This window comes from Oryctolagus cuniculus, chromosome 8, assembly GCF_964237555.1.
Source record: "Oryctolagus cuniculus chromosome 8, mOryCun1.1, whole genome shotgun sequence".
NCBI lineage: Eukaryota > Metazoa > Chordata > Mammalia > Lagomorpha > Leporidae > Oryctolagus > Oryctolagus cuniculus.
This window is the reverse complement of record NC_091439.1, coordinates 106,699,312-106,713,033: the sequence shown is the minus strand read 5'-3', so window position 1 is coordinate 106,713,033 and position 13,722 is coordinate 106,699,312.

Here is a 13,722-nt window from a genome sequence, read left to right as displayed (position 1 = left end):
GGAGCAGGTCCTACAGTTTATTGGTTGAACTGGAGGCAGCTGTGTAGAAGCTGTTTTTACTCCTCTCCCAGTGCCATATTGTGGGAGAGCAGATGCATAGAATAAGTCTTAATTCCAGTAACTTAGTCTAGTCCGAGTTGCTCCCAGTTGCTCCCCACAGATCCCCCTTTCTTTTTATTTTTGGCGTTGATGCGCGCCTGTCTTTGGTGCCCCATGGCGCACACTCTGCTCTGCTTGCTGGAGTTGCCCACAGGTGCTTACAAGCCCTACCAATCAGGCAAACCGAATCCGGGTCCTCTCTTCGCCATGTTGTGAGGAGGTTTTCAGGCGCTGATGTGTGCCTGTGTTCGGTGCCCTGCAGCGCATGCTCTGCTCTGCTAGAACTGCCTGCAGGTGCTTACAAGCCCTATCAGGCAAACCGAATCCAAGCCTTCTCATTGCCGTCTTGTGGGGAGACTTATTGGTGTTGATAACGTGCCTGTCTTCGGTGACCTGCAGCCACCCACAGGTGCTTATCGTCTTACTAATCAGGCAGACCGAATCCAAGCTCTCTCATTGCTGTGGTGTGGAGAGGCCTTATTTTTCTCTATTTCTCTATCTCCAGGCATTCCTATTTCTCCTATTTTACTTCTATCTGCCAGCATTCGTATTTCTCTCATTTTACTTCTAAATGTCTGTTTCTCTTATCCCTGCGGCATCCCGGCACCCGCCCCGAGGCTGCTTCTCGGCGGCTTCCCGGCTCTGAGCCGCTTCAGCCCGCGCTTCTCTCATCTGCGCGGCTTCCCGGCTTCGCGCGCGCACTCCGTGGTCTCCGCGCCCCTTCGCGCCCGCACCACGGCCTCGCACTGAGTTTATTTGGATCTTCTTTTTTTTCTCTTGTTTACTTGGACCAATGGTGTATTGATTTTGTTTCCATTTTCAAAAACCAGCTCTTCATATCAATGATGTCATTGATCTTTTTGTAATTTTTGTTTCATTTTTTTAAGATTTCTTCTGTTATTTTAATTATTTCTTCCTTCCTACTAATTTTAGGGTGTTGTTGTTTTTTTTACTGCTGTTATCCTAAGTCCTTGAGATACATGGGTAGCTCATTTATTTGGTGCCTTTCCGATTTCTTCATTAGGTACCAATTGTTCTAAGCTTCCCTCTTAACACTGCTTTAACACTTTACATAATGCCTTTCTTTGCCTCTTTTAACAGTTTTTGTGTTAAAGTTTTTTTTGTGTGTGATATTAGGTTGGCTGCACTATTTTTGTGTTTCTGTTTGTAACCCATACTTAAACATCTTTTTTAAGCCTGAATGAATGGTAACACATTCTTTCAATTTATACTTGTTAAGGAATGCTTTATTTCCCTTTCATTTATAAATGAGAGCTTTGCAGGGTACAGTATTCTGGGTTGACAGTTTTTTTTTTTCTTTTGAGACTTGGACTATGGGGCCAGCACTGTGGCATAGCACATAGAGCCACTGCCTGCTGTGCCAGCATCCCATAAGGACGCCAGTTTGAGTCCCAGTTGCTCTGTTTCCAATCCAGCTCTCTGCTATAGCCTGGAAAAGTAGAAGATGGCCCAAGTCTTTGGGCTCCTGCACCCTTGTGGGAGACCTGGAAGAGGCTCCTGGCTCCTGGCTTCGGATCAGCACAGCTCTGGCCATTGTGGCCATCTGTGGAGTGAACCAGCAGATGGAAGTCCTCTCTCTATCTCTCTGTAGCTCTTCCTTTCAAATAAATAAATAATTTTTTAAAAGACTTGGTCTGTATCTCTCCATGTTCCTGTTGTCTGTAGAGTTTTGATGCGAATTCAGCTGTGAATCTAACTGGAGATCTTTTGAAAGCAATCCAGAAGTTCTCTCATGCACATTTTGGAAACATTTATTTTACTGTGGAAAGTTTGACTAGAATGTGACATAGTGAATATTTTTTCTCAGCATGTCTAATAGGAGTTACATTTGCTTCCTGAACATTGAGGTCCCTTTCTTTCTCAAAATATGCATGTTTTCTGCAATTATTTCACTGAATAGGCCTTCTTATTCATGCTCTCTTTCTACTCTTTCAGGAACTCCAAAGAGTTGTATGTTGGATGGTTGATAGTATCCCATTAATCTCCAATATTGTTTTTAATTTTTTAACTTCTTCCCCCCCTTTTTTTTTGATCTGACTGAATGATTTCCAAAGATTTGTCTTCTAGCATAGATATGATTTCTTTTTCCTTATCAAGTCTTTTAGTAAGACTTTTCACCACATTTTTCTTTGATCTATTGAATTATTCATTTCTAATAATTCTTAGACTTCTCTTTAAAATTCAATTTTATGGGAAATATTTTATTTTATTTTATTTTAATTTCACAGGTGGAGTTACAGAGAGAGAGAGAGAGAGAGACAGAGAGAAAGGTCTTCCATCCGCTGGTTCACTCCCCAAATGGCACTAATGGCAGGAACTGGGCTGATCTGAAGCTAAGAGCCAGGAGCTCCTTCTGGGTCTCTTAATTGAGTGCAGGGGCCCAAGTTCTTGGGCCATCTTCTACTGCTTTCCCTGGCCATAGCGGAGAGCTAAATTGGAAGAAGAGCAGCTGGGATAGGAACTGGCAACCAAATGAGGTGACGGGACCACAGATAGAGTCTTAGCTCACTATGCCACAGTGCCAGCCCCGCACGGGAAAAATTTTCATTCATGTCATGTATGAATTTCATTTATTTGTTGATATGCTTCTGATGACTTCTTGGTAATCCTATGATTAATCCTTTGAATTCCACTTCAGACTTCTCATCCATCTCTTCATCTTCCTATTCTAATTTTGAAGTGCTTTTGGGGGAATCGTGTTATCTTCCTTATTCTTATTTCTTGAATTTCTGCATTTATATTTAGGCATTTGTGGAGATACTTGTTGACTTTTTTGCTTTGATAGCTTTTATCTATGAACTGTCCCTCTGTGACTTAGTGGAATGTGTGCTCTTTCATTGAATACTCAGAAGTGTGTACTGGGTGTGGCCAGGGAGCTCTGGTCAGTGATCCTGAAGGGGCGAATCTCCAGGTGACACCCAAGTTGGGTGTAGTAGATGTGATCTTGGTAACAGAAGGGCAGTATGGTCACTGCTGTTGATGTGGTCACACCCTCGGCTCCTCTCTTCCAAGGTGAGCAATGCCTGATGTTAGCCCTCAGTGGGTACAATACTCATCTGTGCTGCTATTTGATTTACATGAAGGATCTGTACAGCCCTCACTGTGAGCAGGGATCTCACTGCAATGACCCACCCCAGGCGATCGGGGAGCACGTGGAGCCACTCACAGAGAGCCGGCTACACTCTGTGCACCCTTGTGCGTTCACAGAGTCTCCACAGTCTCAGCACACAAGGCTCCTGGTCACGGGGTACAGAGGACCCGCTCTGCCCTGCTAGCCTGTCTGGTTCACAGAGACTTAGACGTTCCTAGAACCAGCTGCCTGTGCCGATTTTGTCTGGAAGATTTGAGTCCCATAGCCCGTGGTAGGTTGGGAAGCTTGGGATGCCTCACTGTCCTATGTGGGTGCCCGTACCCCTGTCAGTCTTCCCAGCTTGACTTGAAGTCAGTGGGGAATGCACATTTTCCCTGCTATCAGAATCTCTGATTCACACGTACACACAAGAGCCTCTGCTGGATGTTGCCTTCTCCCAACCTGTTGCACCAAAGCTGCTGCTGCCAGTGCTGGTGAGAAGATGACGTCTTGTCTAAGTCCGTTGTTGTGTGCACCCACAAGGGTGTCCCAGGCTGCTGCTTACGTACAAATTGGCCACTGCTCTCTCTTAGCCATTTGCTGGGAGCCATTGTAGGGATGGTAGGGTTAGAGAACCCCCCCCTTTTTTTTTACTGGATCCATTGGTACCCTCTCCTCCTAGGGTTCCAGGCTGGCCTCTGCCATGCTCTCCCTCCAGCTATATCAGCAGTGGCAGGGGTTGCCACAGTCTGACCTTATTCAATCTCTAAAGCTGGCGCTTTCTTCAGCTCTTGGCTGCTGGAGTCGTGGGCTGTGTCCACGTTTGTGCTGTGAATTCCCCTCTTGCACAAAGATCCACAGCATTCTTCTTTCCTTAGAATTTCGATTGTGGTTGTCTCTGTAACTCTCCCCTGAGTGCACTTCCTACATTTTTAAAACTAGTTGTCCCTATTCTGCCATCTTGGAATTGAATCGTTCAAGAGATTCCCTTTAATTTTTGCATAAATATAATTTCAGTTTATAATCACAGGCTTAATGCACCACTAGTCATAATGTCCATCAAGCAACAAGTACAAAGAGCACCATTCCACTGGAATAAAGCCAAGGGTTATAAGCAATAATCAAATTGTAAGATGTCAGTTTCATTCTTATACTTTCTAGTCTTCCATATTAACCACCACATATCAGAGAAAACATGATATTTGTCTTTTTGGGACTGGCTTACTTCACTATGCATAATGGTCTCCAACTGTATTAAAAGGAGCTCTACTACTGCTACAGGAGATAAGAGTAGAAGCAAGATGTAGAAAAGAATGCCAATTGTCTATCCAACAACCATTCCCTTTTTCTCTCTTTTTTTCCTTTTTTCCACTAAAACTCCAATTTATTCAGCTTGCAGTGCACACAGGGCCTCTCTCAAAATGTGGAACAATCATGGCTGAATTCTCCACTTTGGGCTCTGGGCCCTGGAGAAAATGCCTATCTATAGAAGTGGTGTAATAGGCAGCCCGTTCTTTTCTCCTCTTCCTTTTCCTTCTCAGACCTGGGGTTAAAAGATGGAGATAGGGGCTGGCGCTGTGACTCAGCGGATTATTGCCCTGGCCTGAAGCACCAGCATCCCATGTGGGCGCTGGTTTGAGACCCAGCTGCTCCACTTCCAATCCAACTCTCTACTATGGCCTGGGAAGCCAGTAGAGAATGGCCCAAGTCCTTGGGCCCCTACACCCATGTGGGAGACTGGAAGGGGCTCCTGGCTCCTGGCTCCTGGCTCTGGGCTTGGGATCAGTGCAGCTCTGGCCATTGCGGCCAATTGGGAAGTGAACCATCGATGGAAGACCTCTCTCTCTCTCTCTCTCTCTCTCTCTCTCTCTCTCACTCTTTCTCTCTGTATGCCTCTGCTTCTCTCTGTGTAACTCTTTCTTTCAAATAAATAAATAAATCTTAAGAAAAAGATGGAGATAAAAAAATGAAACAAAACAAATGAAAGCTATGAGGCTGCCTGGATGATGGAAGCCACAGTGTAAAGATGTCTAAGAGGGAGGGTCCAGGGACTATGGATTGAACAAGAACTGGACCACTAAATTTTAATTTCATGAAAGAAAAATCAGATCCAATTTAAATACAATCACTCTTATTTGACTTATTTTTCAATATATAGCTAAGCTGATTCCATAAATTGAAAATAGAGGGAAGTGAGAGGGTCATCAAAGTAGTAAGCACAAAATGGTGGTAGTTATTCAATGTTACCTGCCAAGCTGGTCAGCCAACACAATACTAGCTTGGAGAACACAATCCATAAATATTTACTTGCAAGCAATATGAAATTAATAAGTAAATGCAGGAGTTAAATGTTTTCTAAATTAATAATCTAAGTAGTTAAAATACTATAAAATTATAGTTCACTGTGATTGCACTCATGATAGAATAAGTATAATAAAATATTGATACATGAAAAGAAAATAGTTTTGTCTATCGTGTGTTAACGTTTTCTGGTTAGTTTATTTGCAACCAGTGAAAAAATTAAATTTTGCTTTTTAAAGTGTCATTAAGTCATAGGTGCATTTGAAAGGGAAAGCAGACTTAATCCATTTAAAAGTTCCAAGTATAGGCAGCTTTCAGGGACACATCAATATTTATATCCCATCAGATGGTTGAAACTCTACTTCTTTTCCCTGAACTTGAAGGAGACAAAGTCTTTAAGCTTTTCCTTCTCTCAATCCTTACTGCTTTACATATGCCACGTTTGCTAGATTGAAACTTTTGGTGGGTACATTAAAGGTTTTTTAATCCCCAGTTTTGTGAGATCAATGTAATCTCCCTCCTATGTCTGCTTTATACATTAGGGGATTCTATGAAGCCAGAGAAATTCAATACCAGTGGTGGCTGACGCACTGGATAATTTAAAGATGCAGCCACCTGACAGCTGATCCTTTAGTGATTCCACTTCTACTGACAGAAGTAAAAGAAAACGCTGAAGTTGTCAGTCTGCTTCTATTTTTTATGAGCGAATTTTGTACTTTCTGGAGCTATGGGATGGAGGTGCATCATGGGAATGAACTTCATGTGCCAATCTACAAAGCAATCCTTGCTTCTCTTGTGAAAGGAATAATGTGTGTGTGGGGGGGCGTTTTTTACCTGAGGATAGCAGAGTGCCTCATTAAAATGGGTTTTTTAAAGCTCCAGGGCCCCCTGTAGAAGGAAGATGGTCAGCTGCTATTTCATCAACATGGGGAAACCAGGCAAAAAGAGTCCAAGTGATGAGATTCTAGTTCCCCAAATTGGCAAGCTTCATATGCTGCCTGCCCTCATTTTGTAAATGAGGTCAACTGTGCCATGAAGCATTCTGGTACCTTAACCGCCAATTGGATGCACAAAGAGGAAATATCGCATGCCAGGTTTCTCAGCATCAACTGTATTGACATTTTGGGCCAAATGTTCCTTTATTGTGAGGTGATGGAGGGAGTTGTCTTATGCATTATACTATGTTTAACAGCATGGAACTTCTGGCATCTACCCACAGATACCAGTAAGATTCTATTATTGTGGCTAGTAAATAAATGTCTCTAGACATTGTCAAATGTATCGTGGGAACACCATGCCCACCTTTCCTCCACTGAGAGCGTTATGCTTATGTAAGTGGAAAAGTGGCCTATGAAGATATCAGAGTTCTAGAATTGGCATTTTATAGGAGTATCCTGCTTGGTTTATAGAATGTCCCAAGTTAAGATGAAAATACAAGCTTTATTTAAGCAAACAATGGAATTAAACAAAGGATTCAGAGCCCCAGAAGGTAAGAGTTAGCAAGCAGACTAAAGCAATCAGAATGGGCAATAGTGATTTCATTTGATTGATCCATGCATTCAGTCCAAGTGGAGGGAAGCTGGCCGATGATGATGAGGTCTAAGTTCCTGCCTCACCGAGCAGACTGGGATAAAGAAGAACATGTCAGGTAAGAAATGAGATCAGACTCATGGCATAGAATGAACCAACCATGCAGGATGGGGACTTCCCCACTCTTCCAGACTGCGTCAGGTGATTACTTCTGAGCTGAAAGTACCCCACTCAGCGGTTCTGGGTAGTGGATGTCCCGAGGCTGTTAGGCAAAGGCATCAACAATTACTGCAGAGACTAGGGCGAGCTCAAGTGGCCACTGATCATGACTTCACCCCTTTCACATTACACTGACTCATTGCCAATTACTAATTTATCCATGAGTCTACATCAGATCAATATCTAACTATAATTACTAGGAGAGGTAATAATTTCATAAATTTAAAGGTCATTTAATAACTTTTAAATAGCAACAGTAAGAGGCAGAACTATCATTGATCTGATCACCTAGTATTTAAAGAAAGGCTTCCCCCTTGGGAACTGACAATTCTTTCTGCTCTTTGGGAGATCTCTTTGAAAAGTGCTAAGATTATTTTTTCCATAGCCAAATATTCTCAAATCAGTTTTGAATGGGATAAGGTAATTCTTAGGATGGCTTCTTATTCACTAATTCATCCATGCATCCATGCATCCATGCATCCATCCATCCATCTTATTAGTTAAACTACAAATATCTTGTGAGCCTTTATTTCTGTTAAACACACATATAAACATGGAACATACAGACATAAAAAAAGGTTATACTTTACCATAATAAAATCTTAAAATATGGTAATTGTGATATTATAAAACATGCTACTTGCAAATCTCACATGTCTTGGTAAGGACACGGCAATTCACTTAAAACTTGAATTACTGCTGTTTTGCCAGATAAAACATGGATATTTGGTTTACAAATCAGAGGCAGCAGGGATTAAAGGTGTGAGAATGAAAGTCATATTCAGAGAACGGGAATACAGATGGGCAGGAGTGACTTTGAATATCTACCACGGGCCCACTGAGGAAAGCAGGCTTTGCCTTTTCAGTGGAGGACTTTGAGAGCAATGGAGTGACTTGGCTAGATTTGTGTTGTAGAAAGATCAGTCTGATGGCAGTGTGGAAGACAGATTAGACCTGAGAGAGATTAGCGGCAGTGAGACTGAGAGAGAGCGATTAGCAGGCTATTGCAGTAGGCTGTGTGACAAATGATGATGGCCTGAACTGAAGCAGTGGCAATGGGATCGAGGGAAGAGATCAGCCTATGGTTAAGTGAAGGGAGTAAATGGACTTGGTGGCATAATTGACCATATTTAAAGATGCTGGGAACTGCAAAATCAAATGCTGACATCCACAGTGTTTGCCGTTAAGAGAGCCCAGAGCACCCAAGGGCAGCCCCACAGTTGGCATCAGCCTCAATTCATGGATGTTCTTTTACCACTGTAATTAACCACTTGGGGCTTTTCTGAGTTTTTCTCCCTGATCTCTTGTGATCCTCTAATTACTTTTTGGATATTCATTCTTTATTTTGCCTCCAATTTCTATGTCATATATATACTTGGACTTTCTTAACTTTGATTCAGGATGTTGTTTTCAGTTTTCTTGAAGCCACCCAATCTTTCCTTCTTGACAGTCTAGTGATGGGACCATTGGTTTCACCAGAGCCTCAAGAACTCATCCCCTAATATAAAGAAAGCTTATCTACCCAGACAGAATTATGGGAAACTTTGAAAGCTGGATTAACAGAGATCCTTTACACGGAGGAAAACACAGTTACAGACCTCTAGTACCAGTTGTAGATTATTTTTTTCCTGGGAGCTCAAAAACAAATAAAGGACAAAAATGCAAACAGTAGTGTGCTCACATTTGAAACTTAGCCATTGATATCTTGAGCATGAATATAATAACTTGGGAGAGTAATGGATTGAATAAGAGAAGATCGAAGATATACTAGAAACAGAGCATTTTAGGACTGAACAAAGAGGTCTGGTAAAATGAAGGAAAATGAGGAAATCTGTAATAGAGTTATGAAGAGATTACACAGAGGACACGAGGAGAAGGAAATCTTTAAAAGGCAAAAGTGGGCTATAATTTTAATGATCTGTGATTATTTTAGATTTAGTGGAGATGAGTGAACTGGGCGTCTTTTCATCTGATTATTATTTACTGCCCTCACCTATATTCCAACTGAAGTATGGAGCTTTGAGCTTTTACTTGATTAACTCTCTGTTTAGTGGAGTATTAAGACTTTGACTATAATGTAAATTAAATGTTATTTCAAAAATTCAAAAGAAAGAGAGAAAGAAAAACAAAGAAATGAAAGGGGAAGGAGGGAAGGAAGAAGTGTATGTTTTGTGTTCTATTCAATACTCTTTCCACCAAAAATTGTTAATTAAAAGTTAAGACTTATTTTAAATAATGGAGCTACATGGAGTGAAGAAAATGGTGAAATATAGATAGGATCAAAATATAGAAGAAAGTATAGAACAAAAGAGCAATTTAATTTTATTGATTAATACTTGGTACTTAGAAAGTTCTTGCAAAATGAAATTAAAAGTTAAATTTATTTATTTATTTTTAACAACAGAAGAAGATATAATGTTTTAATATTTTTATCACTATGTACAGCATTAGAATAAGTATCACCTTGAATAATTAGGTGGCACAAAAACAAGTTCATAGGAGATTGCTTAGCACACATAAACAAAGGCACTGGGATGGTATGATGAGTCTTCAGAAAGACAGATTTAACTTGATGCAAACAATTTTTTTTAAGCTTTTATTTAATGCATATAAATTTCCAAAGTACGACTTATGGATTACAATGGCTTCCCCCCCCATACCATCCCTCCCACCCACAACCCTCCCCTTTCCCACTCCCTCTCCCCTTCCATTCACATCAAGATTCATTTTCGATTATCTTAATATACAGAAGATCAGCTTAGTATACATTAAGTATGGATTTCAACAGTTTGCTCCCACACAGAAACATAAAGTGAAAAATAATAGATGATTTTTTTAAATGATGATGAAATCAGAGCAGACCTATTGTCATGTTTAATCCCAGTGAGAGTCAAGTTGGGAATTGATAATTTCTTTTTTTTTTTTTTTTTTTTTTTACAGAGGATCAGTTTAGTATGCATTAAGTAAGGATTTCAACAGTTTGCACCCCCATAGAAACACAAAGTGAAATATATTGTTTGAGTACTCGTTATAGCATTAAATCTCCATGTACAGCACATTAAGGATAGAGATCCTACATGAGGAGTAAGTGCACAGTGACTCCTGTTGTTGACTTTACCAATTGACACTCCTGTCTATGGCATCAGTAATCTCCCTATGCTCCAGTCATGAGTTTCCAAGGCTATGGAAGCCCTCTGAGTTCTCCGACTCTTATCTTGTTTAGACAAGGTCATAGTCAAAGTGGAGGTTCTCTCCTCCCTTCAGAGAAAGGTACCTCCTTCTTTGAAGACCTGTTCTTTCCACTGGGATCTCACTCACAGAGATCTTTTGCCAGAGTGTCTTGGCTTTCCATGCCTGAAATACTCTCATGAGCTTTTCAGCCAGCTCCGAATGCCTTTAGGGCTGATTCTGAGGCCAGAGTGCTATTTAGGACATCTGCCATTCTATGAGTCTGCTGAGTATAAAATCAATGCACAAAAAACAACAGCCTTTGTATACACAGACAATGCCATGGCTGAGGAAGAACTTCTAAGATCAATCCCATTCACAATAGCTACAAAAACAATCAAATACCTTGGAATAAACTTAACCAAAGACGTTAAAGATCTCTACGATGAAAATTACAAAACCTTAAAGAAAGAAATAGAAGAGGATACCAAGAAATGGAAAAATCTTCCATGCTCATGGATTGGAAGAATCAATATCATCAAAATGTCCATTCTCCCAAAAGTAATTTACAGATTCAATGCAATACCAATCAAGATACCGAAGACCTTCTTCTCAGATCTGGAAAAAAATGGTGCTGAAATTTATATGGAGGCACAAGAGACCTCGAATAGCTAAAGCAATCTTGTACAACAAAAACAAAGCCGGAGGCATCACAATACCAGATTTCAGGACATACTACAGGGCAGTTGTAATCAAAACAGCATGGTACTGATACAGAAACAGATGGATAGACCAATGGAACAGAATTGAAATACCAGAAATCAACCCAAACATCTACAGCCAACTTATATTTGATCAAGGATCTAAAACTAATTCCTGGAGCAAGGACAGTCTATTCAATAAATGGTGCTGGGAAAATTGGATTTCCACGTGCAGAATCATGAAGCAAGACCCCTACCTTACACCTTACACAAAAATCCACTCAACATGGATTAAAGACCTAAATCTACGACATGACACCATCAAGTTGCTAGAGAACATTGGAGAAACCCTTCAAGATATTGGCACAGGCAAAGAATTTCTCGAAAAGACCCGGGAGGCACAGGCAGTCAAAGCCAAAATCAGCTATTGGGATTGCATCAAATTGAGAAGTTTCTGTACTGCAAAAGAAACAGTCAGGAGAGTGAAAAGACAACTGACAGAATGGGAAAAAATATTTGCAAACTATGCAACAGACAAAGGGTTAATAACCAGAATCTACAAAGAGATCAAGAAACTCCACAAAAACAAAACCAACAACCCACTTAAGAGATGGGCCAAGGACCTCAATAGACATTTTTCAAAAGAGGAAATCCAAATGGCCAACAGGCACATGAAAAAATGTTCAAGGTCATTAGCAATCAGGGAAATGCAAATCAAAACCACAATGAGGTTTCACCTCACCCCGGTTAGAATGGCTCACATGCAGAAATCTACCAACAACAGATGCTGGCGAGGATGTGGGGAAAAAGGGACACTAACCCACTGTTGGTGGGAATGCAAACTGGTCAAGCCACTATGGAAGTCAGTCTGGAGATTCCTCAGAAACCTGAAGATAACCCTACTGTTCGACCCAGCCATCCCACTCCTTGGAATTTACCCAAAGGAATTTAAATTGGCAAACAAAAAAGCGGTCTGCACCCTAATGTTTATTGCAGCTCAATTCACAATAGCTAAGACCTGGAACCAACCTAAATGCCCATCAACGATAGACTGGATAAAGAAATTATGGGATATGTACTCTTTAGAATACTATACCGCAGTAAGAAACAACGAAATCCAGTCATTTGCAACAAAATGGAGGAATCTGGAACACATCATGCTGAGTGAAATAAGCCAGTCCCAAAGGGACAAATACCATATGTTCTCCCTGATCGGTGACGACTGACTGAACACCAAGAGGGAAACCTGTTGGAGTGAGGTGGACACTATGGGAAATGGTGGCTTGATCAGCATAGCCCTGACTGTTAATGAACAACTAAATACATTATCCCTCTTAGTAGTTTTTTTATCTGTTCTACTTAATATGACTGGTTTAGATCTGTAATTGATGCACAGTTATTCTTAAGTGTTGAAAATTAACTGAAATGTGATCCCTGTTGAACATGGTGGTGGGAATGGGAGAGGGAAGAGATGTATAATTTGGGACATGCTCAGGCTGACTTGCCCCAAGTGGTGGAGTTGGAAGCATACCAGGGGATTCCAATTCAATCCCATCGAGGTGGCATGTACCAATGCCATCTCACTGTTCCAGGTGATCAGTTTCAGTTCACAGTTGGTCATGGTGAAGGGACTGGGAGATGCAAACAATTTTTGACATCTGTGCATATGAGGAGTCTTCAATAAGTTCATAGTAAAAACATATTATGAAAAACTATTCATGGATTTCAACATTTTTTTCTTCAGAATAATCTTGTTTTCATCCGATGGTTATTTTTTTCCTTGTATATTTGGTGTATTTGAATTATAGCCATAGAAGTGTTAAAGATTAGAAGCCTGTAGCTAGAAAATGGAGCTGGGGGATTTTAAAGATGAAGAGTGTCCAGTGATAATGTGAGTCTTAAGAACCCTCCCTTAAAATAAAAATAAATTATGTTGGGTTAAGAGGTCAGAAAACATTGACATTGGACATCAGTGGGGTTAATCTGTTGTCCGTGTAGATGAAATTGTCCTAATGATGGAAGCAGTAAAGTTGGCAAAGAAGCAGATGCTCCTTATGAGTTACACACCTGAGTAACAAAAGCACAGTCCTCACTCTGTCACCTTCAGATATTTGGGGAATTAACCTTACTCTCTTAGTGTTGAAAAATGAGAGCACTTGCCGGCGCCGTGGTTCACTTGGCTAATCCTCTGCCTCCCGGGTACTAGTCCCAGTTGCTTTTCTTCCAGTCCAGCTCTCTGCTGTGGCCCAGGAGGGCAGCGGAGGATGGCCCAAGTGCTTGGGCCCCTGCACCCGCATGGGAGACTGGGAGGAAGCACCCGGCTCCTGGCTTCGGATTGGTGGAGCACCGGCCATAGCAGCCATTAGGGGAGTGAACCAACAGAAAGAAGACCTTTCTCTCTGTCTCTCTCTCACTGTCTATAACTCTACCTGTCTAGTAATAAAAAAAGAAAATAAAAATGAGAGCACCAAGAATAGCAGAGAAAAAAGTTTTCATTTTATGCTTTGTGCTTTTAATCAAATTTAAGATTTAATCAAATTACTATTACCAGTTAATCTTTTGCTAAACTTTTTTTGCAATTCTTTAATAAGTTCTATATAAACCTGGAAACAT